Raw genomic sequence first — 25968 nt, 5'->3', positions numbered from 1 at the left:
GAATTTGGCTTATTCCCCAGTTGACTTTGAGGCTGTATTACTGCAATTGGTATGTATAATTGGGGCTCATAGCTTACACATACAGGCCAATTTTGGTAAAAATCAGATGACTGGTTTCAGACTTACAGGTGTTTAAAGTGTATTTGAGAGCTAGAAATCGTCAAAAACACACCTAGAACATGTTTTTGACACGAACGGATCGTTAAAATGCAACTGGGGGTCACAGGGTCATGTACCTTTCAAATAGTTCAGGAGAAGAACAAGTTCCCTCTTTAACAGTCTGTAGCTCCGCTGTCCTTGTGTCTACTTCAATCCAAACGACTAGTGTTCTGGAATCAGCATGATCTCAGCTATCCGATGCAGACAAACGCCTACCCGTCAAAAACGTCAAATTTCCTTCAATCCAATATGGTGGCCAAACAGTCCCTTTTAGCCCCATGGTTCCTACAGTTGAAATTGCCCCAGAAATTTTGTAGTGATTGGACATGTAGTTTCGGAGATTATTGCTTTGGAAATTGAAATTTTTGAATTAATTTTGAATTATCTGCCCTTTGCTATTGGGCCTAGAGTCCTGAGTTTTTGGCACAATCAACTTCAGCGTTGTGGGCACCCTGGTGATTTTTGGGAAGCGATTCTGAGCTCTGGTTTAGGAGCTATGTTTGGTACAAAATACGGCGGAATAATAAATAATAATAATCCGAACAATTTCAATAGGTCTCCTGCCTGGAGGCAAGGAGCCCTAATTACAAAATCGTTATTTTTTAGTTTTTCGGGGGTTTTGACCCCTGGACTTGATAGTAAGTCAAAAAACCTTTTTAATGGTCAAGGTCACCAAGGTCATGGGGTCAAGGTCATTTGACCGGTCTGTCACAAGAAACAGTACTTTTTCTGGCGAGTTAAGGCACCGCTGTTATTGCCTCTATGCTGAATGGAATTGGTGTTTCTGCTTTGCCCAGACCTAATGTATCATATGCGCAGGTCAGATTTGGTGACAAACATGTCTGCCGTCTGTCTGCATGTCTCTCCGTCAAAAAACTGTATACATATTTTCTCCGGACCTATCACACATACAGAACTGAGATTTTGCAGACAACATTCTCTTGACTGTGCCTCATGATGCTGTGAAATTCAAGTCATTTGGATATCAACTTTTGTTGCCATGGCAACCCTGAAAAGCAAAAAACTTCAATCCAAGATGGCGGCAAAACAACTACAGATACCGACTTTGACCCCTGACCCAAAAATGATCAGAATCTCATGACTAAGTCACATACCAAATATGGAAGCTATTTGGTCAATAGTAGTGGAGTTCTATGGTGTTTTATGCCGTTTTTGGCAAATTATGCATTTCCTCAATTTTCAATCCAATATGGCCACCAAACGATGACATTTTTTATATGCATGTAAGAACACGAAATATTAAGCATCCTACGTTGATGCATAGTGCCAATTTTGACTACTTTCTGTGAAGATCCTGAGCAACTATGCTGTTTATAAAGTAGTATCATTAGAATCTGACAAAATCCAATATGGCCACTAAACGATTCACATTTTGACATGCACCAAAGAACAAAAAATGTTTAACAAACCAAGTTACTACATATTTCCAGATTCTAGCTGCATAGTTGAAATAGTAATGACTCTGTAATGTTTTAAAGATACATTTTAGTAAAAAATAAACAACAAAAGCAAAAATCTAGATATCCGTAAGTAATCAATGTATCGCAACATAGCTTTAGGTTATTCATATTTGAGGTATATGCTCTATATGTGCAAATGTGCAAAGTTCTAGACATCATACATTCTGAGTTATGGATTGCGGAAATGCCTACCCGTCAAAAACGTCAAATTTCCTTCAATCCAATATGGCGGCCAAACGGTGCCTCTTAGGCCCATGGTCCTGCAGTTGAAATTGAAGGTAATTGGATTCCAGAGCTGCCCCAGACATTTGGTAGTGATTGGACATGTAGTTTCGGAGATTATTGCTTTGGAAATTGAAATTTTTGAATTAATTTTGAATTATCTGCCCTTTGCTATTGGGCCTAGAGTCCTGAGTTTTTGGCACAATCAACTTCAGCGTTGTGGGCACCCTGGTGAAGCGATTCTGAGCTCTGGTTTAGGGGCTATGTTTGGTACAAAATACGGCGGAATAATAAATAATAATAATCCAAACAATTTCAATAGGTCTCCTGCCTGGAGGCAAGGAGCCCTAAAAAGAGAAACTAAATAATTTATTAACAAAACTTAATACAGTCAAATCCCGATGAGTCAAATATCTTGGGACCAAGTAATAAATTCGACTTATCGATGTATTCGAGACATAGGTATGTCTATGAGGGTAGAAAAAAAGATGACCCAGTCCTAATTCCTCCGCCTAAGCATTTGTTTATCTAATGATTTCCCTATCACTAATAGGGGCACCTTATCAGTTCCAGTCTGATTAGCACATACAGTGATTTCCGTAAAATCACTATTCTGCCTTTTGAACTCACCCGTCAAAGGAGGAAAGGTGTGAGCCGCGCTGGTTTGTTAATTGGATCAGTTTGCTACACAAATCAACCAATCAACTTCTCATTGACTGACTTCGGCTTATGTATACAAGATTGCTGTTGTTTGGATCTCATGAGACCAAATTTTCTTCTCGAGTCATCTTGTGTATTTATGAGTCGAATTCGTGTAACCGGTATTCAAATAATGACAACTATAACAGGGAATGGTCGGGACCGACAGGTACTTCGAGTTATGCATAATATTCGAGACACCGGCATTCGACTCATCGGGATTTGACTGTACAGTGAAATTCTCACTCCCTAAACCTAACCTAACCTAACAACCTAACCTATACCTAACAACCTAACCCCTAATGAGACATGTCTCTGTGGCCGTATTCATCAAACAACTTAAGTCATTAAAAAATACTTAAGTCAGTTAAAAAACTCATTTTTCTCATTGTTTCGACTTAAGTTTCGTGGTAAAACTTATGTCATATTTATCAACAGACTTAGACTTAAGTTTTGTCATAGTTTTTACTTAACTATTAAGACTCACTTTGCTAGGCTTTAATCAACTTGTTTTGACTTAAATCATGTGAAACAAAATGGCTGCCTCACATATTCCAATAAATGCATTATTAGGGCAACATGACGTACAATGTCTACTTCTTTTGTCGTAAATGCATCTTAGGTGACTTATCAATGAAACAATGCATGTGGGCAAATAAAGTGTAAATGATATCTCCATTTTGATTAAATACCACTCATAAATATTATATGATCATCTAGTTGTATTTGTTGCAAATTTTCAGATCACATAAAAAAACAAGAAACTGTGTGGAAAGAGGAATTGGACAACTGAAGCGGCGGTTTCATGTACTACATAGGGAAATCAGACATTCCCCACAGAAGGCTTGCAAGGCATAGCGTTACATGTTTTCCTATGGACTCCACTGAAGTAACAAAAGTAATAATTTTAATAAAATTTAAATACACATATATATTTTCCCCAATAATACTCTAAGGAGTTAATATGCATCAGGTAGATAAAGAAACCAAAACAATTAATAAGATAAACAATAACTTTTATCTTATGAAGACATTAACAAATCTCAAATATGAATGTAACACTGTCTATACTTTTTCAGTCAGTCCAAACATAAACAAGATGGACAAGTCAGAAATATGTGATCTTACTGTCAATAGGACCTCACTCAATATTGACAGATATTTATTGTTATATAAAGTTGAACTGTAATAAAAATTAGTTATCTCAATAATCATATTTAAGAAGAATCACCTTTATGAAGTTTAGACAAGCAACTATGAGTATACTTGTACTGTGTGACCTTAGGTTTATGAACCTTAGAGAGGAACATTTTACATGAAATGTTTTGTGAAATTTAAAAAACAAATTCAAATATCTGAATAGTGGCATTTTCTGTACAGCTACTAAATTAAAGTATAAAGATGGCCAGGATCAAATAGTCAGATTAGTAAGGGTAGGAATTTTACCAACAAATTATTAGATGTGAAACGCATTCATGGAAAGATAATGATGCCAGAAAAATTAGTTTTGAAAAAATAACTTTTTTTAGATAAAGGCCACATTAATTGATGAATACCAGTTGTTAGGTATTCAACTAAAATAAGGTCCATGGAAGATTTTCTCACCAACATTACATAATACTGTTATTTGATGAGAAATGAACATCAATTAAAATAGAGTATCAATACTAAATATTTCTTGGTCAAATACATGTAACAATAAGTCTTCTACATCATACTTTTTAATTAAATTGACAGAAATTTCTTGACCAGTATACGTACATCATGTTTTTTGAATATTTACCTAGGTAATAATTGCCTGTGCAGTGCTGCACAACATCAGCAAGGACAGGAATGTCCCAATGCCAGCTTACAAGTGGAAACAGTCAACCTGGACAGCTGAGGGCACAAATGCATGGTCTGCCAGCTATTGCTTCCACAGAAACAGGAGCCAGATACAGGGAACAGTTTGTAATCAGCTTCTTTTAATGTATGTATTTTTAAAGTCTATCATGGTAGTCAGAGAAATGCAGTGATTATTAATTTCATATTCCTAATTGCAAGACATCTAATGCTTGCAGTGTTTATTCAGATCACCCTATACTGTCAATATTGCCTGTACAATCTATTCTTCTAGTTTATTAATTCTTTTTGTAAGGTACTCTCGTTTTAATTTCAAACATTCAATCTCTAATTCTAGGTTTTCTTTCTGCAATGCCTCCACAGAAGGCTGATGCTGGCTCTGGCAGGTGGTATGCATTTACCATGTCCTGGACCTCGTCGCTGACCATGATTGGGCTACAATAGATGAATCATGATTTGTAAAATATATAACAGAATGAAACATATATTATTTTCGCATCCTCAGCCTTGTGTTTTATGTTCATACAGAGTCATAGCAGTCATTTCAAACCAAGTGACCCTGACAGGCAGATTGGGAAAGAATGTATTTTAATCATAAATAATAATTTCCCTAAAACTTTACGATGTCATGTAATTAATACAGGGCAAGATGAAGTACTAAGTGACACATGCTGAGTGTTGTTTGCTTAACAACAGTGAATGCCTGAGTAAGTTCAGTATTTTCAGATAGCTGAACCTTACACTAATTGGGGCCTAAGTTCCATCCATGTAGAGGTTGTCAGCTTACTCCAATTGGGGCCTAATTGGTACCTGTGATCAGTGTACTGATTGACCTCACACAAACTACATCTAATGTGGCAAGTCAGCATTTGATAATAAAATGTGAGGTCATTTTGAGAAAAAATATTGCAGTGCTGTATAAAACAGATTGGATATTGCATGTACCTTTCTCTTGAAGTGATGGCATCAAGCAGTTGCAGGGCAGTGAAATCACATGAGTCCGAGATACCTGTAAGACTTAAGTTGTCCCTCCCAAAAAATAACGACAGAACATGTAGTTCTTTCGGATTTTTGCAAATTGCACAAAGTGCATTTGCAAATTTCACATCTTTAAAGGATGACCAGTATGTTTGGAACATAAATTTTCTAGAGTCTTAAGATAAATTCATTCATGACTTGGAACAAGCTTGTAGTGCTTATGAAACGTAACAGACAAAACCAGCCTTGTGAAAAATATTGTTAATGCAAACAAGTGTTCCAAAATTGTTTGGGTTCGATTATGAGAAAACATGATCGATTGCTTGGTCATTTTGTCATTGCGACCAATCTTCGATCATTTCAATTTATCGGACCACTACTAGAGGTAAGTACTCACTTTACCCTGAAACACTGGAATAGAGTAGGTTTATGTTGTGACATAAGTTGTATTTGGGATTACACTTTCTTAGTAAAGTACAGATTCTAGTACTTTTATTTGCTTGAGCCCCATCCGGGTTCCACCCCATGCCCTCAGTCAGGCACCTAATCGCCAGCATACAAAGTCAACCGCCTAACCCGCTCAGCTGGCAATAAGGTGCCTGACTCTGAGGGCGTGGGTTTGAGTCCTGGATGGAACTCAACCCAACAACCTTACTAGAATCTGTACTTTACTAAGAAAGTGTAATCCCAAATATAACATATGTTACATTTGACCACTTTCTTAATGGCATTGTGTAATCATAGGTTTATGTTGGTAGAAAATATTCAGTATATACAAGAACTTACAATGTAGGTCTTTTTTCCACTTTCTGATATTTATCTCATCATTTATATAACCTTTTATGATAATTATATTTTGATAACTAATAATAATACTGTAACGATAATCATGTTTACCAGTGGCAATGGTTTGCTGTTCTTCCATTTCTTAACACCTCATCCCTGATCATCTTGGGGGTCAGACTTGAATTGAGGGTGTCTGTAATCATCTACAATGTAAACAGAATAAATCAAATGGGGAAAAATCCCATCAAATTACATAAGGATATTTAATCAGTGCCTGACTGACTGACTGAGTTTGGTTTTACGCCGCTTTTAGCAATATTCCAGCAACATCACGGCGGGGGACACCAGAAACGGGCTTCACACATTGTACCCATGTGGGGATTCGAACCCGTGGCTTTGGCGTGACGAGCCAACGCTTGAACCACTAGGCTACCCCACCGCCCCTATTTAATCAGTGTATAAAAACTTGACCTTTTACATGTGAACTAATTATCAAGTGCATGTATGCTCTTATTTAGACAATAACTGAAAATAGAGATATGTATCCATTTCCAAAATATTTCCTTCTTTCCTGATATTGTAATTTTAGTATGCCACAATTGCCAGTAAAATGACGTATAGGATTTTGCAATTTGTACCAAAAGTCCTACGAGAATTAGTATCAAACTAAAAAGCAACAATTGACCACGACATGTGTATGTAAATGTAATTTTATCAGCCACGTTAAATGAAGCGAATTTGTTAGAACATTCACTACCGCGAAACTTAAACACATACCTGCCATGCCTCCTGTCGCTTCATGAAGGTGATGCCAGGCCCAAACTTGCCCTCAAGCACCACTCTGTTGGCTGCAACTAGCTCAGCTAGCAACAGAAATTAGGCAGCCTCTTCTTTGTTTCGTCCGCCATGGTATCTATTCGATGCCTATTCGCCTATCGTCTGCGCTGTTTGGGAATTTCTCCGCAATGATGTTTTTCTGTCTCTCAGTAAAAAGAGTTCCACTGGTAGGCTAAAAATAACCGGGATCGTCCCAAGCAACCACGAGATCGCGTTCGGCGAAATCGACTTCGAAATCGAGTTTTTGCTGGCTAAGTTTCAGACTAAGCCCCTTTGTGAATACCAACTTGGCTAAGTCAATTCTAAGAAACTTAAGTTTTTTCATAAGTCAAAACTTAGTTGTTTGATAAATACGGACCCTATGCCTATGTCCAAAAATATATATACTAGCCACATAAAGAAACTGTGCGCACAGAAAATTCCTTCAGATTTGGAATACAACACAGAAAAGACGACATGATGTAGACACTTTATAAGCTGAAGTATCGGGCCTCAACAACTTGTCAAAAGAACATGAACAATATCCATAACGATGATGTCAGAAGTTCAAAGTTTAGTCGGGGGTCACATGTCGAAGTCACAAAGTCAATAACGGGTATGACCATCATGCGCGTGAAGCACAGCAGTGCATCGACGACGCATAGAGGCTACCAAATTTTCCAAATGAAGGCCTGGGGAATGGTTTGGGACATGGTCACTGCCGTCTGGAAGCTGTGTCTGATATGAGTCACCCGAATCCATCTGTCCTGTCTTGGCGTCATTAATCAGGGACGCCCAGAATGTGGGTGGTCGGTGACCTCATTACTGTTTCCCTAACGCCTGACCAATGCAGATATCGTGTTACGATGGCATTGGAAATGTGCTGCCACCTGTTGTTGGCTCATGCCTGCTCGAACCATTCCAATGGCTTCTTGACGTTGAGCACATGTTAATCTTGGCATGATGTGCATGTGACTTTTCATGTGAATTTGTGAATGTTTGAATGACCAAAGATCAAGCTTTCGACAGTGACATCAATTTCTGAGTTTCACATGTTGTGTGCAGCTGCACAGGCTGCAAGTGCAGTAACACATTGCAAGTCCATTGGCCACCATCAATGACGTCACGTCGCCTGGTACCTGCATGAGCGTTTGATTGTCTCAAATACTTGCTATGTTCACACCTTTATTTATGCATAAAGACGCTGTCTGCCTATCTTTATATTTTCTGTGTGCACAGTTTCTTTATGTGGCCAGTATACATTAATTTCCTATGTAAAAGTCAATGAATGTAAAAAAATAACCCCCCAAAAGCCTATCTACTTGGTCTGGATTACCAGGACTCAAGCACCCGAAGTAAAAACCTCTGGTGAACCAGTGTGCTAAAGACAAGGAGTGCTGTGAAGCTACTCCCTTTATAGGGCTAAAAGCAGGCAGTTCATGTGCTGCACATGCCAGGCAGACCACACTGACCTGACGGGTGTGTTCTGGCTATGCATACCAACATAGCCAAGAACACACTAATAACCCATGTTAGGTTAACCCAAACCCAAAAAGAACTAAAACTTTACCCAAAATATCCTAAACTACCACACTCAGTTGAAGGGAACAGACTTGCACGAGATGATTGACTTGTCCTTCAAGATCCAGCTCAGGATCAAGGATAACTCCAAAGTCTTTAACTGATGATGACAGCAAAATAAGACCGCTTCCAATCTGGAGAGAGTGTAAATTACTTTGAGACCGGATGAGTTTTGAACCAACAAGCATACATTATATTTTGTCTTGAGTCTGTTTTGGAGCATCCATGTATTGATGTCCTGGCAACATTGTGTTGTCTTGGTTGTTGCTGATGTTGACTTGGATGGTTCAGGATCAAAGATGCTGATTACCCGCGAGTCATCTGCATATTGATGCCGATTTATCTGGTGAGCATCAATCACTTGACCAAATTGTATATGACTTAAACAACACCGGACCAAGGATGGAACCTTGAGGAACGCCACATGTCAACTGGGGGCCATCAACAAGCACACACTGGGATCATTGTGAGATGTAGGACTTGATCCACATCAAAGCATTTCCAGAGATATCAAAATCACTTTTATACAAATCCATGCCTAGTCGCAAGTCATTCAGGACTCTGAGGATGTCCTTGACAATATAGTTAGTAAGTGAGTTTAGTTTTACGCCGCACTCAGCAATATTCCAGCTTATGTGGCAGCGGTCTGTAAATAATCAAGTCTGGACCAGACAATCCAGTGATCATCAGCATGAGCATCGATCTGCGCAATTGGGAACCGATGACATGTGTCAACCAAGACAGCAAGCCTGACCACCAGATCCCGTTAGTCGCCTCTTACGACAAGCATGGGTTTACTGAAAGTTCATTCTAACCCGGACCGACACCGGTCCCTGGACAATTATAAGGCAGACTGGAACAAGTCATACAGATGTTGGGTCTTAAGACTGACTGACTGAGTTTGGTTTTACGCTGCTTTTAGCAATATTCCAGCAACATCACGGCGGGGAACACCAGAAATGGGCTTCACACATTGTACCCATGTGGGGATTCAAACCCGGGTCTTCGGCATGACGAGCCAACACTTTAACCACTAGGCTACCACACTGCCCCTGGGTCTTAAGATGTTCTGAGTGTCTCATTAACTGCTCGCTTAATGAGTTTTGAAACAAATGACAAATTGGATACGGGACAAAACATTTTTTAGTTCTTCGATACTAAGAGAATGATTTTTGAGTAAAGGCTTGACTATGGCCTCCTTCAAAGGTGATGGTATTACTCCTATGGCATTACTTACTAATATTCACAAGAGATGGGAGCAAAATTTCAACATTGTCCAATAGAACTTTGGTCAGATGGGATCAAGGACACATGATGTAGGTTTGGCCTTCTTGATCAACTTCAAGAGTTCATCTTCTGTGAAAGGTCTGAACGCAGTAACAGGTTCCTCTGCAGGTAACATAATGTGATTCTCGTCACCAACAGCATCAAAGCTGACATCTGCAAAAGTTTCTCTGATCCGCTCCAATTTATTGCAAAAAAAATCTGAAAATGCTGTGGCAATATGCTTGGCGGCAATGTTGGGAAGAGAACAGTTCCTTTCTTTTCAAATCAGTGAGAACATTAATTTTGAAAGGGCATTGGAGTCTGCAATACTTTCCTGAATCTTCATATTCGTGAACTCTTGCTTTGAGCAATTAAAAGATAATGAGGCCTTATTCCTGTGGGAGCAGTAGATCTGCCAGTCTACTTCAAGGTGTGACTTTTGCCATATCCTTTCTAGACTAGTCAAATTTCTCAGAAATGTGAATGAATGAAGCATTTTTGAGTAAAAGCAAGCAGACTGTTACGTGGTATACAACTTGTGTAACCAGCTGAGAGTCACCTCCCCCTACTCTTAGAGTGTGATGTCACCAGTTGTTGTGTACTGTATGTCCGCCATTAAACGAGGTCAAGTAAACTATATCGTCAGTAATATTTTGACAACTAATACTACATGTATTGTAGTAGGTGTCAGTAAGACACGTAACATGGTGGCAGCGTGTTCTGAACTCACTCTCTGTGTCACGTAAGCTGTGTATCAGTTGAACATTAACTTTGTACAAGTTTGTCTACGAGTACACACGCCGTGCACTCGCGACCAAGTGCTACTATCCGACAGTCGAAAAGTGACCTTCTACAGGTGTGTATGACTTAGTGTTCAAGGATGACTGACAGCACTCCTATCTCACGATTCTGTATGTTATCAGTGTGTAAGAAACAGTTATGTCTGAACAGGAAGCAAATGCACGTCCTCCTAGCACTGTAAGTGGTATCAAGGCCCCTTCACACTTGAGTATTGAGGTGAATATATCAGAAAATTGGAAGATTCTTAAACAGAAATGGACCAATTACTCTATCCTCATCAACTTTCAACAATATAAGAGAGACTATCAGGTAGTACTACTCCTCCATACCCTTGGTGATGAAGCACTCAAAGTATATAACGGCTTTCACTTTGATACTGCTGATGGTGTGAGAACTGTTAAGGAGATTATCCAGAAATTTGACGATTTTGCTGTAGGTGAAATCAATGAAACCTATGAACGTTATGTGTTCAACAAACGAGTGCAAACAGAAGGGGAATCATTTGAGGCATTTCAGAATCCTATTCGCTCTCTTGTCAAAACGTGCAACTACTGTAACAACTGTGTGCCATCAATCATCAGAGATAGACTCATACTTGGTATTGACATTTGTGATGACACATAACAACAGGTGATACAGTCCGCATGCAATACAAAGTGGGAAGACTCAAGCAAGCACCAGGAAGCTGAAAAGTAGAACTTACTCATGAACAAGTCAACAAGCACTCCGTCTCATGAAGAAGTCCCGACGTCCAGAACCTACCAACACCGAGATGCCAGTCTCTGACCCTCCACTGCCTGCAGTAACAACCCAGCAGAACAACGTCGACAACGTCTACACCTGAAACACTCCCTAAGCAGCAACCTCCTGATGCTGACCACCCACCAGCATACCACACCAGATCCGGGAGAGCTGTGAAATCCATCCGTGCAGACTTGACTCATAGACTCATAAATAATAATTAAGTTCAAGCAGTAAATTCCGTCCAAGACTTGACTTTTAACATGTTTAAATCACTGAATAGTTTTTTAAGTTTTCATCTTACATTTAATGATAAATCCCTATGTGACACATATTGGTCTTCAGCCAAATGAACTCTAATTCCAACCAATCTAATTCTCATCCAGCCAAAGTAATGACCCTTCTATTCTTTCCTTTAAAGAAAGGGGGATGTTACGTGGTGTAAAACTTGTGTAACCAGCTGAGAGTCACCTCCCTACTCTTAGAGTGTGATGTCACCAGTTGTTGTGTACTGTATGTCCGCCATTAAACAAAGTCAAGTAAACTATATCGTCAGTGATATTTTGACAACTAATACTACATGTATTGTAGTAGGTGTCTGTAAGACATGTAACACAGATCACATATTCCGGGGTAGTTTTTCGTGCTGAATACTAATCTGTTGTTTGCTAAGCTATAAAATGCCTAATTAGGTCACAAACTGGGGTCAAAGGTCAATGAGTGCAAAATTCAAAAAAATTTAAGAAGCATTTTATTTATCATTCTCTATCCATACAATGAACTCATTTTACAATATATTGAATAATAATGTTACCACAGGATTTCTAAATATTGGATTTCAAGGAAATGCTGAAGGAAAAGTTTCGTATTTTTGCAAATATCTCCCTTACAGAGCAACTTTTAGTTTTGTGTGAAGAGCTACATTTTAGAGCCTTTTTTGCTCAAAAATACAAAGCAAGGCTGAATCTTTTCCTTTTGTTGACAGAATTGTATTCCAGACAAACTGTTTAGATAAAAACAATTGCATATAAAGTGCATAATTACTTCCAAGTTGCAGTCATTGAGTTCAAAGGTCAATGAGTGCAACATGATGCGATAGGCATTTTTACATGTATTCCACACAAATGCTTTTATACTGCTTCATACACATGTCAAAATGAAATTGCTTTCATTTATGCAGTGAGTTTGATTAATATAATTACCCACATAACAGTTCAGGGAATCACAGGAACAGGTAGGAACTCCATCTGATAATGTGTCAAATAGATAATATGAAGATGAAGGTGAAATTGAAAATAAATGCATACAACCCATGTGCCATGACTGAAGGATCGAGGGTGTACTAAAAGACTTTGCTATCACATATTTGGTTTTAGGATTCCTTGTGCCAGAGGATTTTGTAAGTTGATGCACTGCTTGTACCTTTTTATTCAAAACGTGCAGTGTGAGCTTAGCAAACAACAGATTCATATTCAGCACGAAAAACTACCCCATAACATTTGGGGTGCTTGCTTTTACTCAAAAAAATTACTCAAGCATCCTTAAAATCCACATTTCTGAGAAATTTGACTAAATTATTCTGCAATCCGTCTTTCAGCTATGGATTCCTGTATCTCCAGGGTGAATTGCCATGTGGCTTCCGGAATCTGCTACATCAACACTGGTAATGCAGTTTTCAGAGTCTTTAATGATTATCCATTCCAGAATAAGTCCACTCCTGTAAGTTGGCTGTTTCATAAGTTGAACACAGTTCTGGGTCCTGAATACCTTCATCAAGTTCACAGTGTCACAATTTTTGTCATTCGAGTTGTTTCTCTGCTCCCATGACATCTTCTCGTTCAATACAAAACATCCAAATGCACTGGTATGACGTTCTATATTTATTATATACCCTCTTATCTTGCATTAATCTGTTACTTAATAAAACAAATCATACCGTAGCAATAGTAGTACACTGTATACACAATGGACAATTCTGCATCAGGTCCGTTTATAGCGTTATTTATGGCTAATTAAGCTTCCAGCGGCCCCTTACAAATGGCAGTTGTTGAGGGGACAACACATGATGTCCCGGGATGAAAGAGATATTTTAATTATGAATCCGCACTTAAATTTTCCATTTAGAAAGATGATTTTAATAGAGGTATAATGAAAAATGAATCAACAAGAGAAAACAGAATACTCTGCATTGGCCCTAGAGTGGTTCGAGATAGTGCTGAAAATATATCAGTCATAGCAGGAAAAACGATAACCATTATAGGTTGGAGTAAGCAGGAAGGGCAAAGGACTCAAAGATGGAATATTATTTGGGCAAACAAAAGACTGGAGCTCGAGTTGGAAGAGAATTCTCAGTATGCAGAAACATTCATGACCCAAAACTACAAAAAATTAGCTGGATAAGGCCAAATATAAAAAAATGTTGTGGTTCTGATTACACCTCTTTAAAATTTAGGGTAGGTAGGTAGGATTTTTTGTTGTTGACATTTCTTTAGAAGTAAAGTGCAAAGTAATAACACATTTGTCAATGTGTAATTGTTTATTCAATCAAGCTTGCGGCCATCATGTCGACTTTCTCTACAAGAATGACTGATGTCGTCAGTGCTGGGGAAAAACAGTGGTATCTGTAAGCTTATTTTATTCATACCTCTTAAAAAAATAGGGTTGGCATCAAAATTCAAGGGTTGGTCAGGTAATCGGAACCACAACATTTTGTTTTTTTAGGCCTAATGAGAGACAGGGATGATTACAACTTCGGGTAAAAGTTTGAGTGGGACCAGCCAGAACTTTCAATGATAAAGATGGAAACCCCATCACTTGGTTTCCAACCATTTTAATAGTCTTACCAATTATTTAAACCCCATCGGATAACACCGTGTAGTCAGGTACGAATCCTCTGCCTGTAGTATAGGGGGAAAAATTAAATAAAAATATAGGTGTATCATGAGTAGTATTGTATACCACTAATGATACATCTATATTTTTTTTCCCCTCGGTAATTGTATTGGTTAGCAATTTTGTTATGGATGGAATCTGTTATAATTTCATCAAAGTCGGGATTTCTTATTTACTATTTTATATCTAATAGTGAGGGAGGTAATACCATGTCATGGGGTACGATGAGCAATTCCTCTCACACGAATCCCCAACCAGGTCCGTCTTTCAGATAATACAAATAGGGCTCGTCTTCTTTGATATCCACTCGGTCGATGTGGTACGTTTTGATTGACCACACAGAGTCGATGGTACGTCGTTGACTTCCTCCCTCGAGTTCACCGGGTTGGTATAAATACCTCACGCTCACGGTTTGACAATTTATTGATGGACTGATGTTTCTCATTAATTGAAGAGTAACTGTTTATTGATTGAACATTTTTGTGCCCGGAAATTTGCATGATTTGATGTACTGGTACACCATTGTCAGAGAGGGTCTGATGAGACGTTTTCGGGCCTTGATCGGGGTTAGCCAAATGGCCACCATGTTTGTTTACAACAATGCAAACGATTGGTTTTTGGTTTTTAAGGTTATTTATTTTAAAAAGACTACTATTTATAACGCAATTTTATTGCAAAATAATAATGTCTAATAAGAGCATTCATATTCTTTAACCTTTATGTTTTCTGTTTTTAATCTTGGAATGTGTGAGTACAGCACATTCTAATTATCAATGAAACGGTAAAAGTTGTCAATGAACTTTGATCATGAAAAGTAGTTCCGTCAACCAATCATATTTCTTCTCTGCTTAGTTGACCAATCAACGTTGAGAATCACCAAAAGCACATGTGCGATTATCACAAAAATAATCACCTGTGTATCCTAGGTAATAACATCATTTCATGCGTGTACTGATATCTGAATAAGCGTTCAGCTAATGTGCGATTAAATCTCTCAACAATGGATTGACTACAATGGGCCCCTGCTATTCCGCGCCTGACAATGACCTTGTGTTTTGCCAGCAGGTGTGACACGGAACCCATGAACTTGTGTCCTGGGTCAACTTGCAATTCGGTAGGCCAAGTCAAAGGACTGCGTTTATAGATACGCTCTAGTGCCTTGGCGACTTGAGTTGAATCTTTCGCCGTTAACGGCTCGGCCTCTTTGTATCAACTGGCGACATCCATGACGGTCAAGGCATACTTGTACGTTTTATGTCTCACCCTATTGTGTGGGAGAACAAGAAGTCAGCTTGATGTACTCGATTGGGCGTTGAAATTTCAAACTTTTTCCTCGGTATATATCGTGGAGCCGGCAAGTAGATTTGCCATAGTGCTTGTTTCTTCAACCAATCCTTAGCGACCTCTTAAGAGACCTTCACAGCTTCGGCAAGCTTACGGATAGTGCCCTTGCCTTTCCAATATCCTCGTGGGCTGTAGTAAATTTTATCCATTATCTATTCTATTCTATTTCCCTTTAATACAACTGTGTCCATACGCGTAAGTAGTGACGCCGTCGTTGGCAATCCATCTTTTTGTATCCATCGGTGACAACGATGTTTTGTTCATTCTCAAACCGTATATCCTATGCTTGTCACTTCTCAGAGTATTCATTTCGTGTTTAGAACATTCGTCTATTGAACAAGGCCTCTTTGAATTGTTCGTGTTTGATTTGCTTTTTCACAACATAATTCTTCACACCCTTAGCCTTTCTTATCTCACCGCGGTCAGCTTTTTTATGGAATACATTTCAGGTCTTAATCCTACGTATTCGACAATCGCGGTCTGGGCACATTCAAATCCTCCAGTGGGTAAAGACTGACTCATAGCCCAGCTGTGTAGGTTATTAGCGTCGCGAATAGAGTATATGTGAGGGTGGTTTAGCCTCCTATGTATTTATTGTTGGCTTTAGCGTATTGCTTAGCAGCCATCAAAATTCCACCTCTCAGGCCTTTCTCGATAAACAGGTGCATATCGTAATCTGTCAACAGTTTCAACTGGACACCAGTCTTTTCCAACAATGCGTCCCAAGAGAGACCCGGTGTAAGCAGGCCATTTTTAGCCCAGTCTAAACTTTCCCCGGGGAAGTTTTGTCGATTACAAACATGAAACTGACAGTATTGTTTACTTAAATTTTGGTATACATTTTTGCCAAATAGTCCATTCTTGCTTCTTATTACATAAGCTTAAGCTGAGGGCATCAACTCTGTGGGCTTTACACAAACGATAGCTACATTTAACTCCAACACCGTAAACATCAACATATATTTTTGCGTGTTTCATTTTGGCTCACTCATTCTCGCTCGGTTTTGTTGGGAATTACATTGTTTTCTCATAAAAACAATATGTCTGTTCCCTGAGGTCTTTCAGTACCGAGTTGAATTTTTGCGTGAGGACCCAAACGCTGTGTTTCATATGACGACCCGAGAAGGCTAAATACGATAGCATCTCTCTCTTTTTAACGATTTCTTTATTCGCGCTGCAATCATCTAGGATAAACAGCGTGGACTCTCCCTTGAACTTGATTGTGAAAAGCACGGATCGATTTTATGTACGTTGGGGTCGTTCATCACCCACGCTCTCTCCGTATACATTTATTGCCGAGTAAAGTAGGGCAAGAATGACAATATGATCGAAAACATCCCTGTAATAACCTTCCAACATATCCAGCACGAAATCTGTCTTCCCGCAACCTGTCTGACCGCATATTATGGGCAATGCGGCTCCAGGGGTAGTTCAATAGATGGCTTGCACAAATCTTCCGTCTTGTATATTGAGTTTTTATATTATGTATATTGAGTTGCACATCCATAATTACATACAAATATAGGTTTAATTTACCGACATCTTGAGCCTTCTTGGTAATTTGAATTGTGATGCCCTCACTCCCGTTTTTGATGTGTCGCCCGCTGCCGTGGAGTCGATTGTCGTCTGTGGATCGCATGTCCAGCCACAACACGTACTTGCTCGTCAGGTATTCCCCAAGCGTCACGTCGGCAGGACAGAGATCCTTGATGACCGCGTTGATTTAATAATAGACAAACTTCGGGCCGAGTACAAATCTCACTTAAAGAAAATCTGGAGCTCCGAGCTAAATGCTCGAAACAAGGTCAAGGCCACCAATACTTTTGCTGTGCCAGTCCTCTCCTATTCCTTTGGAGTAGTTGATTGGAAAAAACAAGACATCCAGAGTCTTGACCGCCTGACCAGAAGGATCATGTCTGATAAGAGAGCCCACCACCCTCGTTCCTCTCTTAACCGTTTATATATGCCAATCAGTTCTGGAGGTTCGGGGTTTGATTAATCTTCATGATATAATTCTTTTGTGTACTTTTGCACATATTTATTTATATCGGATGATCCTCTGGTGATGCATGTCAAGACTCATGATGAAAGCAAAGAATTCCACAGCTATTTTAAGCGTGCCAAGGTTGTTGGACACAATCTGAAATTTGAGGTTGATTTTGCTGATGGCGATGTACTGCTGGACGGTACAGCGATGGGAGTAAACCAGGTGAAGTCCTACACCAAGTCTGCCCAGAGTCGGTCCTTTGTCGAGAGGCTTTCTGAGAAACCATTGCATCATGTGTATATGCAGTGTGTGGAACAGAATAGCAATCCCACTGACTCCTTCGCCTGGATGAAGTCGGCTGGTCTCAAATGTGAAACTGAGGGCTTCCATTTTGCTGCTCAGGACCAGTCACTTCCCACTAGTAATCACCAAAATGTGATTCTTAAACAAAATATCAATATGAAATGTCGACTGTGTAATGAATTTACAGAGACTGTCCAACACATTGTTAGTGGATGCCCTTCCTTGGCACAAACAGCATATCTTAAGAGACATGATGGCATGGCTTGTTGCTTTTACTACTGTCTTCGCCATGCCTTCGGCTTTGACTCTGAGGTCCATCCATGGTATGACCCTGAACATGTCCAGGGCGTCATGGAAAATGATGCTTTCAAACTTCTGTGGAACAGGCCCATATACAGCCTCAGAAGAATTCCTGCCAACAAACCTGATCTTGTCCTTTTTGATAAAGCCAATGAATTTATTAATATCATTGAATTTTCTGTCCCTTTTTTGACAGCAATGTGATTGACAAGATTCAGGAAAAGCATGATAAATATGCGGACCTCGCCTTTGAAATGTCTTGCTTGCATCCCAAGTACACTGTCGTCAGGCTCCCCATATTTCTCGGTGCCCTTGGTTTGGTACCTCCTGATCTCTTGGCGCAGATCAGAAGAGTGCCCGGGTTCTCCACCGAGAGCACAGCCCTTCTGACACTCTGTTTAATGCAGAAGGCTGCAATGTTGGGGAGCCTTCATATTCTCCAGAAAGTTCTTGGTGGGTTCGACTAGGCAGTGTTTCCTGGGAGAAGTCCCATTCACTGTCTGGGCAGCGTGTAGAGGGGGAGAGGGCCCTGAGCTGATGATGAGCCTTACCAGCCTGACTGTGCCAGGATCACCCGAACCCTCTCTGCTGCATTTTCATCTTTAATCTGTAAAACATAATACATTTGTAAAGCGCCTAATATCCACTTTACAGATGCTCAGTGGCGCTAATACAGTGATAAAACTGAACATATATACATAAAACAGAGAATGATTATCTACTGGTACACAGATAGAAATAGGTGAGTCTTAAGCTGTGATTTAAAGGTTTTGGGGAAGCGAATTCCAGAGTTGTGGGCTGACGAAAGAGAAGACGCGTTTCGAAAAGTCCATTTAGTGATTTTGGTTGAGTCAAGAGAGAGTCACTGGAAGATCTGAGATTCCGCTGAGGTAAGTAAGGGGAGATAAGTTCTTTGAGATAGGATGGAAAGTTTTTATTGTAGAAACAGTCGTGAATGAGGGTGAGGAGTTTGAAGGTGATTCTTGCAGAGATGGGAAGCCAGTGAAGTGACTGAAGCACAGGAGAGATATGTTCATAGAGGGAAAAACGGGAGATACATCGGGCTGATGAGTTCTGAATTCTTTGAAGTTTCTGAATTGATCTGGATGACATGTTGGCGTACAGTGAGTTGCAATAGTCAAGTTTTGAAGTTACTAGGGAGTGCATCAACGTTTTGCAGGTTTGAATGTCAAGATAGTGGGGTACTCTGCTGATGCTGAAAATGCTGTAGTAGCAAGCATTGCTGACAGAAACAATATGGGCGTCCATGGACATGGTGGAATCAAGAATTACTCCCAGATTTCGTGCACTGTGAGGACAAAACCTCAGCATCATCAATATGAAGACATATGGAGTCAGATTCTAGCTTTTTGAGCTGGTGTTTGGATCCAATGAGAAGAAATTCTGTTTTGTCTTCATTTAACATGAGAACGTTAGATACCATCCACATTCTGATTTCCTGAATGCACTGTTCCAGTTTTGAGATGTTGCATGAAAGTTCAGATGATTTGAAGCTGACATAGAGTTGAGTGTCATCTGCATACAGATGGAAATCTAGAAAATGTTTTTGAATTATGTCTCCAAGGAAGGATGTAAATTGTGAAAAAAGGGTTCTCAAAACCGATTCTTGCGGCACACCAAACAACAGAGCTGATTTTTGAGAGTAGGCATCATGGATTTTAACCGATGGGGTCAGAGATTTCTGGCACACACTTGATCGCCGGCAGTTTTCGGATTTCTTCCCACTGTTGGTGAGCCCTCATGCTTAGGCTGAAAAGCTGATTGGGTACGCCCTCGGGGTTCCAATATGTTTCGTTTTCTCTTTCTTCCGGAATGATCAGAATACCCTTCATCGACCAAGCGGGCACATTCAGATTGATATTCCACAACGTATCGCTTTTATCCCTGACAATCATCCGATGACATAGTACGTGATTGTACAAGATGGATAATGTTCCCAAATACTGATTGCGAATTTGCCAAGCCAGTTCAGTATTCATGACCATATCTAATGAAATGTTGTTGATGGTATAGCTGCTGTCCGAGTCGCTCGCATACACGACTTTACCATAGTCATTAAACGTGAGTTCGTATTCCAGTCTGTCACCTAGCGCGGCTTGATAAAATGGCATGTGCCCCGACAGCGACTGACAGCTGCTCCGAATGCCACTGTCGTAAATGGCTGTACGGGAAAACCCCTCGCCTTGTCCACACTGGCTTGACTCCATGGTGTTGACTTTCTCCGGGATACACTAAAACTAGTGGATTACCGCAGTACACGACACAAACTTTCCGCGAAGGTCACCATGGCTTTACAAACAGTGCAAACCGAGCTCAGTGCCACGGCAAGTGCATTACATCCAGATGATTTGAGACATATCGCAATGCGCTCAAGAAGCTTCGAACGGACTAGACGATGTATTGTCCACGATCCATGATAGTGTATTAGAAACACAGGAGCTGAATTATAGCATTCGGAAACTGCGTGGTCTAGACAAGGCCCTGCAAAACCAGGGTTAGTAGTATAGGGTATAAAATTTCTTAGAATTGTTAAGAATTCTTAAATCAATAAAATTCTTAGAATTCCATTATATTTACACTTAAGTGTTAAGAATTTCTTAAGTGACATTTATAAAACTTTTTACTCTTAGAATTACTCCTAAGTATGACACATATTTAGGAGTCCCCCTATGGTACTCCTAACTAGTTAAGAATTTTCTTAGCTTGACAAACATGGCCGCTCATATGTGTCGCTTGAGAGATTTTAGGTTAAGAAGAGATGTACTAGCAGTGTACAACAATGAAGAATTGATAAAGAGGTACCGTATGGACTTGAGGGGGATTCTTTTCATCACCAATTTGGTCCGGCAACACTTGACAAGTCCGACAAAATGGAATAATTCCTTGGACGCTGAGGCTAAGATTGCCATCACTCTGCGTTAGTTAGCTACTGGCAAAATGCAGCTTTGTAGCGGCAAAGATTTTGGTGTAAGTCAGCCCACAGTCAGTAGAATAATATACGAAACTTTGTCAGTACTTTCTGACCCTCAAATTGTCAGGCAATTCATTTCAATACTTGTCCGACACAGTATGAATTAGAGTAGCTTCTATAAATTGGTAAATTCTATAATTTGAAATTGTGTTTTTTAAATGAAATGAAATTGTAGCTTTTTAATTCTGCATAAACCTGATTAGCGATTAAAGATTTAACTATGCTTATTGTATTAGATTATTAAACGTCTTAAAGATATAATATCAATATATTATACTGTCAGTTGATCATCTACATTAATGAATGCAATATAATAATGATGCAAATCTCCAAAAACACACGAGTTCAAATATTATACTGCATGTAAATTATAAGAAAAATTTCTTTTGCAATCAAATATGGTTTTCATATCTTGTGATGATCATATACTTAAAATTTGAACAAAATTGATGAGAAATTGAAGAAATAAGGAGTTCCTGTATGAAATTATAAATATTAGAGATTGAGCTCAATTTAGTCACATAATTAAAAATTCATCTTAATCATTAGTATAGAATTATACATGTAACTCAGTGGATTTGATTATTTTATTCAATACATTGAAATATGTTTCGGAATGTAAAAACATTTCAATTAAATGTCATTAAAAATTCTTTTTAGATCTCACAAGATTACAAGGAGTGTTGTCGAGATAGGCATTGGACAATTAAAGAGAAGATTTCATGTCCTGCATGGAGAGATTAGGCTGACACCTCAAAAAGCATCAAAGGTTTGTTGATGATATATTGTAATGTTTGTGTTTTCATAATGTAATGTAATAAGAAATGTAATGTTATATGTTAAAATTTGTGAGAAATAAATATTATACTGACATGTATTCCTTGAACAATTAAAATAACACGATTGGTTTCCTTGATTTCCATAATTTCTATCTTTCACATGCTGCAATTGAATATTTTACAGGTTGTGATTGTGTGTGCCATGCTCCATAATATCTGTAAACAAAGAATCCCACTACCTCCTGGACAAGATGGACAGAGACCACCTCCTCAGGTTGTTAAGCCGCCAGCAGACGGTGTCAGATATCGCCAACAATTTGTCAATCTTCACTTCTAGACATGGTACTCCATCTTATAATAATATTCACTAAATTTTGATTGTTTCTTAATTCATGTTTATAAATCGGACACTGGGAAGACTAGGAATTGATCCTTTCCAAAGTTTGCTAAGGACCACACCTTTGAGTAATATTTATGTTTGTATTAAGAATTCCGTGACCAAATTACATCATAATAATCATTAGATAAAGAATCTTTTACTGTGATAACATCTTTATTATAGTGGAAACAACATTAAACATCTTTATATATAACACAGTTCCTTAGTCTCTTTTCAATTTCTTTATCTTGAGTTGGTAATAGTCGAGCTGAGCCTCCAACACTTTTAATTCCAGTTCCCTCTTCCTGTCAGTCACGGGAACTGGAAGTTGGACTGAGGCCGGAACAGGGACTGTACCCGTAGCTGGATCAGGGACCATGGCATGTACAGGGACCGTGGCTGGGACCGACACTGGGACATCCACATCGAGACCATCGCTCTCATATGGACTGAAACAAGACATTACTAACACTGAAGTGATCAGCAAACTTGTATCTTCTTGTACAAGTACAAGAATCTTGAATGTCATCAGAATCTTAAGGAGACAGTTTAAAGAATCATTATGAGTGAAATGCCAATGATTTGTGATATCCAGAGGTGTGGTGCCCTTTTTCATTATATGGTGTTGACAGTGTGGGCTTGTTGGATAATTTGGAGTTCATTTCAAAGTTGCACCACTTCAAGCAAGCTCATTGATTTATATTCTATAATGAAAATAAGTCTATATATTTACACAAAATTGATTTTTTAGTTTCCTTGAAGGGACCACTAATAACATTTGCAGAGCTCAAATCTTTTGGGGGAAACTACTGTGCTAATGTGTGCCTTTAAGGTTGTATAATTTCAACATTTCAACTAAGCCTTTCATAAAATAATTTCATTACATTCAGTTAGGTACATGGATTTGTTTGGTAATGTGCTGTAAAGAGTAATGTACGTATGTAATATTGTTCATTTTGTCATGATATGGTGCACATATTAAATACATGAACCAAAGATCAAGCTTGATATCACCTTTGATACATTCTTATTATTCCATAATTTGGAATATTTGTTTTAATGATATAAATACCTCAGATTAATAAACTGCAACATGGATGTGTCGATCCCATTGTCTAATCCACTTATAGATGCGTTAGATTCACCAAGAATTTATATGGCTGTTATTTGACCCAAAAATGAAAAAGAAATATTATTCCTCAGAGAAATTGTTTCTTCAAAATGATTTAACACTATGTGTACTTAGAGCATATATGAAGTAATGGACTATTTATAAATGTTACTGGCAAGTATACAGATATCATTAAAAATTGTTGAATTATATAAAAATCTTTATGATGTTCACTTTTACGAGAGCACTTTCACACTATTCAGTGTGGTGAACAAATTATGATATTGATCATAATTGTATTTTATTACTTAGATCTAATTGAGAAACATACTTGTTTCGAATAAAATGTGAAAAGTATGACCATGGGAAAAAGTATTGTTTTTTGTTGGTATTGATGTGTTTCAAAAATAAATTACACTGCGTTACATTTAAAGATCAAGACAAAATACTATTTATAAAGCTATTCCATGAGTAATGTATAGAAAGTATTTTAAATATGATTGTTACTTATGCTCTTTTAACATTAAGTTTCAACTTAATAAAAAATATGAGAATTTTTGTTGTGTTATTTATGTAAGTAATTGCTTTTTATATAGTATTGATCAAAATAATATTTCATGTTTATTTCCTTATTAACTTACTAGAAAAAATTGATTACTCAAAAATGATAGGCCTATGTACTCTATTGTCATACATGTAAATAAAAGAATGCGTCATGCCATATTTTAAATCCCACCTGTTGCTGTTGTTCCTCGCCTGTATGCTGCAATTTCCTGCCTTGATTTTGAAAGTAGATTGTACCATTTTTTCTCCACTTCTTCATTGGATCGAATCACATGAGGATGGGATGCATTGATTGATTCGGTGATTGACATCCACGTCATCTTCTTTTCCTCTGATGTTATTTTATTTATCTCTTTGATTCCACTAACTGAACAAGAGACAGACATTCGTTGCTTGTCCAGTTTCCTGTTCCCCTTTTTCGCATTCATTTTGTGCTCGTCACGAACAAACCAAAGATTGTCATCTGCTAAGTTTGCATGAGACAACTTGCAAATATAGATTTATTTAAAAAACATATTTTGGGGATAACATAACTCGATTTACCTACCTTTTCAATCGATGTTTTAGTCAGGAAGCTCCTGTTCCGGTAACCGAACGTAAACAAACTAAACTCGGTTCAGTCTGCCATTCAACTCTTCTTATATGTCAGCGCAAGCACCGCCATCGACATAATGTAAGCTATTTATAACCTCGGGGAATTCCCGGATTTCCCTTGGCAACAGCACTAAGTATTTTCTTAAGATCGAACTCCCATTCTTAGTTAAAAGTTACCCTTAGACCCTTTGTGAATAATTCTTACGAGTTACTTTTAGCTAAGATTTTGTTTTGGTAATCTTAGAGCAAAACTAAGAATTTTCTTAGAATTTTTTTAAATATGGCCCCAGATCCCTATAAGTCATATTTTTACTATTTATTGCTGCTGTAAAATTATAAGTGAAAAATGTATTAGAGCTAGGATATTGTTAGAAGTATAACGAAAATTAACGAATAAGAGAAATTGAGATACCAGGATTTAGTGATGGATTAGCTTGGAAGAGCGGATTATTTTCTGCAAAGGAGGCGTACTGAAAAAAATATCGGTCTTAGCAGAAAGAACGGCAAACATTATAGATTGGAGTAAGTGGAAAGGACAAAGATCCAGCAGAGTCGTGCTCGAAAACGGAACGTTGTTTGGGCAAGCCAAAAACTTGAGCTTGCGTTAAAAGAGAACTCTTAACTATGCAGAAACACAAATGCAAATTAGCTTTTTAGCAACTGGTCACTACATCAGTTTTAGAGTTAGCGTAGAACCAGCCCAAACTTTCCTGAAAGAAGGAAAAACCATAACTTGGTATCCGACCACTTTAACGGTTTTACCGAATACCATAAAGCCAACAGATTTTTTTATGGATCAAAATTAACATTTTAGCATGAATTTTCTATGATTTCTTTGGTTTTGGAAAGGAATGCTTGCCAGGCTTGTTGTCTGCCCTGTTCTATGAGCTTTTTTTTCTCTTGTTCGTCGATGTCATTCGTTTTATGGGACCTTAGTTCGAATCTCTTGTTTCATTCTGTGGTATTCTGCGAGTTCTGCTAACACCAGACGGAACTCTTCCTCCATGATCTTGCTATTGGTGAGCACTGTTGATATGTGATCCTCGATTGTGCATGGGAAAAAGTATTGTTTTTGTTGGTATTGATGTGTTTTAAAAACAAATTACACTGTGTTACATTTAAAGATCAAGACAAAATACTATTTATAAAGCTATTCCATGAGTAATGTATAGAAAGTATTTTAAATATGATTGTTACTTATGCTCTTTTAACATTAAGTTTCAACTTAATAAAACAATATGAGAATTTTTGTTGTGTTATTTATGTAAGTAATTGCTTTTTATACAGTATTGATCAAAATAATATTTCATGTTTATTTCCTTATTAACTTACTAGAAAAAATTGATTACTC

At 38.3% G+C, this 25968-nt stretch overlaps 1 protein-coding gene and 1 long non-coding RNA gene across 4 annotated transcripts in view; one reads left to right on the top strand and one right to left on the bottom strand.

Annotated features, from left to right (window-relative positions):
• The window catches only part of LOC124260762, a 279431-nt gene that overhangs the window by 106297 nt on the left and 147166 nt on the right, over positions 1-25968 (bottom strand). The gene's annotated exons all lie outside the window — the stretch shown is intronic.
• LOC124260763 lies at positions 10446-23995 on the top strand. Its single transcript, XR_006894164.1, has 5 exons — positions 10446-10686; positions 12970-13035; positions 21851-21959; positions 22154-22311; positions 22644-23995. It is a non-coding gene; the product is annotated as an uncharacterized LOC124260763 (long non-coding RNA).

Source organism: Haliotis rubra, unplaced genomic scaffold (genome assembly GCF_003918875.1).
Source record: "Haliotis rubra isolate DU_JTF1 unplaced genomic scaffold, ASM391887v1 Scf774, whole genome shotgun sequence".
Classification (NCBI taxonomy): Eukaryota; Metazoa; Mollusca; class Gastropoda; order Lepetellida; family Haliotidae; genus Haliotis; species Haliotis rubra.
This window is presented reverse-complemented; position numbering and strand designations above follow the sequence as displayed.